This window comes from Leuresthes tenuis, unplaced genomic scaffold (genome assembly GCF_036924035.1).
Source record: "Leuresthes tenuis unplaced genomic scaffold, fLeuTen1.0.hap1 SCAF_241, whole genome shotgun sequence".
Lineage (NCBI taxonomy): Eukaryota > Metazoa > Chordata > Actinopteri > Atheriniformes > Atherinopsidae > Leuresthes > Leuresthes tenuis.
This window is the reverse complement of record NW_027325595.1, coordinates 5,001-10,000: the sequence shown is the minus strand read 5'-3', so window position 1 is coordinate 10,000 and position 5,000 is coordinate 5,001.

The following is a 5,000-nucleotide window of genomic DNA, read 5'->3' as shown; positions in this document are numbered from 1 at the left end:
CCGGATTGCTAAGCTGCATCTTGCCCCCCCCTCCCGGATCCTCCAGCACTTCCAGGCCCCACATGAGCACTCTGCAATCCGCCCTTCAGCTGCCCTCCCGGATTGCTAAGCTGCATCTTGCCCCCCCTCCCGGATCCTCCAGCACTTCCAGGCCCCACACGAGAACTCTGCAATCCGCCCTTCAGCTGCCCTCCCGGATTGCTAAGCTGCATCTTGCCCCCCCCTCCCGGATCCTCCAGCACTTCCAGGCCCCACATGAGCACTCTGCAATCCGCCCTTCAGCTGCCCTCCCGGATTGCTAAGCTGCATCTTGCCCCCCCCTCCCGGATCCTCCAGCACTTCCAGGCCCCACATGAGCACTCTGCAATCCGCCCTTCAGCTGCCCTCCCGGATTGCTAAGCTGCATCTTGCCCCCCCTCCCGGATCCTCCAGCACTTCCAGGCCCCACACGAGAACTCTGCAATCCGCCCTTCAGCTGCCCTCCCGGATTGCTAAGCTGCATCTTGCCCCCCCTCCCGGATCCTCCAGCACTTCCAGGCCCCACATGAGAACTCTGCAATCCGCCCTTAAGCTGCCCTCCCGGATTGCTAAGCAGGATCTTGCCCCCCCTCCCGGATCCTCCAGCACTTCCAGGCCCCACACGAGAACTCTGCAATCCGCCCTTCAGCTGCCCTCCCGGATTGCTAAGCTGCATCTTGCCCCCCCTCCCGGATCCTCCAGCACTTCCAGGCCCCACATGAGAACTCTGCAATCCGCCCTTCAGCTGCCCTCCCGGATTGCTAAGCAGGATCTTGCCCCCTCCTGGATCCTCCAGCACTTCCAGGCCCCACATGAGAACTCTGCAATCCGCCCTTAAGCTGCCCTCCCGGATTGCTAAGCAGGATCTTGCCCCCTCCTGGATCCTCCAGCACTTCCAGGCCCAACATGTCCACTCATCCATCCGCCCTTGGGCTGCTCCCCTCGGCCGCTAAGCGGCAAAGGCTCCGTTCCAGCATCTTCCAGGACCTCCAGGCACCACATGTCCACTCATACATGCGCCCTTGGGCTGCCCCCCTCGGCCGCTAAGCGGCAAAGGCTCCGTTCCAGCATCTTCCAGGACCTCCAGGCACAACATGTCCACTCATACATGCGCCCTTGGGCTGCCCCCCTCGGCCGCTAAGCGGCAAAGGCTCCGTTCCAGCATCTTCCAGGACCTCCAGGCACCACATGTCCACTCATACATCCGCCCTTGGGCTGCCCCCCTCGGCCGCTAAGCGGCAAAGGCTCCGTTCCAGCATCTTCCAGGACCTCCAGGCACCACATGTCCACTCATACATCCGCCCTTGGGCTGCCCCCCTCGGCCGCTAAGCGGCAAAGGCTCCGTTCCAGCATCTTCCAGGACCTCCAGGCACCACATGTCCACTCATACATGCGCCCTTGGGCTGCCCCCCTCGGCCGCTAAGCGGCAAAGGCTCCGTTCCAGCATCTTCCAGGACCTCCAGGCACCACATGTCCACTCATACATGCGCCCTTGGGCTGCCCCCCTCGGCCGCTAAGCGGCAAAGGCTCCGTTCCAGCATCTTCCAGGACCTCCAGGCACCACATGTCCACTCATCCATCCGCCCTTGGGCTGCTCCCCTAGGCCGCTAAGCGGCAAAGGCCCCGTTCCAGCATCTTCCAGGACCTCCGGGCAACACATGTCCACTCATCCATCCGCCGTTCGGCCGCCCTCATCGGCCGCTAAGCGGCAGAAGCCCCGTTCCCGTATCTTCCAGGACCTCCAGGCGGCTCATGGCCACTCAGCCATCCGCCCTTCAGCTACCTTCGTCGGCCGCAAAGCGGCAGATTCTCCCTCCTCCCGAGAGCCAGGGTGATGACTATGGAGCCCAGCAATGGCCCCTGGTACGTGTCTGAGCCCCAAAGAACATCACCCGATATCGGGCTTGGCTTCAATCTGTCAAACTCTGTTTCCTAAAAACCAGGTTTCTGAAATCGGGCAGGTGGTAATTTCCTCAGACTCCAATTACCTCGTCGGACGGGAGAAGGGGCCTTCGACGCACTCCGCCCATCTCCCCTTCTCCCGTCTTGAAACAGAAATTTTTCTGAATTTTTCGCCTGGCGCCCCTGGTACTTTTAGACACTTTGTCATTTTTCTGACTTTTTGAGCTGGTGCCCCTGGTATTTTTAGACACTTTGTCATTTTTCTGCCTTTTTTTGAGCTGGCGCCCCTGGTATTTTTAGACACTTTGTCATTTTTCTGACTTTTTGAGCTGGCGCCTCTGGTACTTTTAGACACTTTGTCATTTTTCTGACTTTTTGAGCTGGTGCCCCTGGTACTTTTAGACACTTTGTCATTTTTCTGCCTTTTTGAGCTGGTGCCCCTGGTATTTTTAGACACTTTGCCATTTTTCTGACTTTTTGAGCTGGCGCCTCTGGTACTTTTAGACACTTTGTCATTTTTCTGCCTTTTTTTGAGCTGGCGCCCCTGGTATTTTTAGACACTTTGTCATTTTTCTGCCTTTTTGAGCTTGCGCCCCTGGTACTTTTAGACACTTTGTCATTTTTCTGCCTTTTTGAGCTGGTGCCCCTGGTATTTTTAGACACTTTGCCATTTTTCTGACTTTTTGAGCTGGCGCCCCTGATACTTTTAGACACTTTGTCATTTTTCTGACTTTTTAAGCTTGGGACCCTTGTACTTTTGGAAACTCTCTCATTTGTTCTGACTTCAGCTCCTGCCCCATGTATTATTCCAGGCTCCCCTGCCTGCACAGCCTCCCCACACTCAAGCAGCCCTCCCCGGTGTCACACACACACACACACACACACACACACACACACACACACACACACACACACACACACACACACACACACACACACACACCTCTCTCACAAGCCCCTTGGTTCTTCATGATGCTCAGTAAAAGAGCCAGGCCTCCCTGCCTGCACAGCCTCCCCACACTTAAGCAGCACTCCCCGGTGTCACACTCTTCTCCCAAGCCCCCTGGTGCTTCATGATGCTCAGTAAAAGAGCCAGGCCTCCCTGCCTGCACAGCCTCCCCACACTTAAGCACCCCTCCCCGGTGTCACACTCTTCTCCCAAGCCCCCTGGTGCTTCATGATGCTCAGGAAAAGAGCCAGGCCTCCCTGCCTGCACAGCCTCCCCACACTTAAGCAGCACTCCCCGGTGTCACACTCTTCTCCCAAGCCCCCTGGTGCTTCATGATGCTCAGTAAAAGAGCCAGGCCTCCCTGCCTGCACAGCCTCCCCACACTTAAGCAGCACTCCCCGGTGTCACACTCTTCTCCCAAGCCCCCTGGTGCTTCATGATGCTCAGTAAAAGAGCCAGGCCTCCCTGCCTGCACAGCCTCCCCACACTTAAGCAGCACTCCCCGGTGTCACACTCTTCTCCCAAGCCCCCTGGTGCTTCATGATGCTCAGGAAAAGAGCCAGGCCTCCCTGCCTGCACAGCCTCCCCACACTTAAGCAGCACTCCCCGGTGTCACACTCTTCTCCCAAGCCCCCTGGTGCTTCATGATGCTCAGTAAAAGAGCCAGGCCTCCCTGCCTGCACAGCCTCCCCACACTTAAGCAGCACTCCCCGGTCACACACTCCCTCCCTGGGCCCCTTGGTGCTTCACAACCCTACCCCTAAAGGAACCAGGCTCCCCTGACCTGGAACCCTGACCCGCACTTAAGCACCCCTCCCCGGTCACACACTTCTCTCCCAAGCCCCCTGGTGCTTCACAACCCTACCCCTAAAAGAACCAGGCTCCCCTGACCTGGAACCCTGACCCGCACTTAAGCACCCCTCCCCGGTCACACACTTCTCTCCCAAGCCCCCTGGTGCTTCACAACCCTACCCCTAAAAGAACCAGGCTCCCCTGACCTGGAACCCTGACCCGCACTTAAGCACCCCTCCCCGGTCACACACTTCTCTCCCAAGCCCCCTGGTGCTTCACAACCCTACCCCTAAAAGAACCAGGCTCCCCTGACCTGGAACCCTGACCCGCACTTAAGCACCCCTCCCCGGTCACACACTTCTCTCCCAAGCCCCCTGGTGCTTCACAACCCTACCCCTAAAAGAACCAGGCTCCCCTGACCTGGAACCCTGACCCGCACTTAAGCACCCCTCCCCGGTCACACACTTCTCTCCCAAGCCCCCTGGTGCTTCACAACCCTACCCCTAAAAGAACCAGGCTCCCCTGACCTGGAACCCTGACCCGCACTTAAGCACCCCTCCCCGGTCACACACTCCCTCCCTGGGCCCCTTGGTGCTTCACAACCCTACCCCTAAAAGAACCAGGCTCCCCTGACCTGGAACCCTGACCCGCACTTAAGCACCCCTCCCCGGTCACACACTCCCTCCCTGGGCCCCTTGGTGCTTCACAACCCTACCCCTAAAAGAACCAGGCTCCCCTGACCTGGAACCCTGACCCGCACTTAAGCACCCCTCCCCGGTCACACACTCCCTCCCTGGGCCCCTTGGTGCTTCACAACCCTACCCCTAAAAGAACCAGGCTCCAGGCCCCACCAGCCGACCCCTGTTCCCCCACACTTAAGCCACCCTCCTCGGACTGAACCCTCCATCCGCACCCGCCAGAGCTCCGCGCCCCTGGTACTATAAAACACTCTGGAATAGAACCAGGCACCCTGGCCTGGCACTCTCGTCCGCGCTGGAACCCCCCTCACTGGTCAAGCACTCCAGTCCGAGCTGCCTGGTACTTGGTGATAACCACCAGGCTCCAGGGCCCCACCAGCCGACCCCTGTTCCCCCACACTTAAGCCACCCTCCTCGGACTGAACCCTCCATCAGCACCCGCCAGAGCTCCGCGCCCCTGGTACTATAAAACACTTAGAATCAGATATGATGGCACCAGGCTCTCCTGCCTGGCTGCCTGCCCCACACTTAAGCCACCCTCCTCGGACTGAACCCTCCATCCACACCCGCCGGATCTCCGCGCCCCTGGTACTATTAAAAACTTAGAATAAGATATGATGGCACCAGGCTCTCCTGCCTGG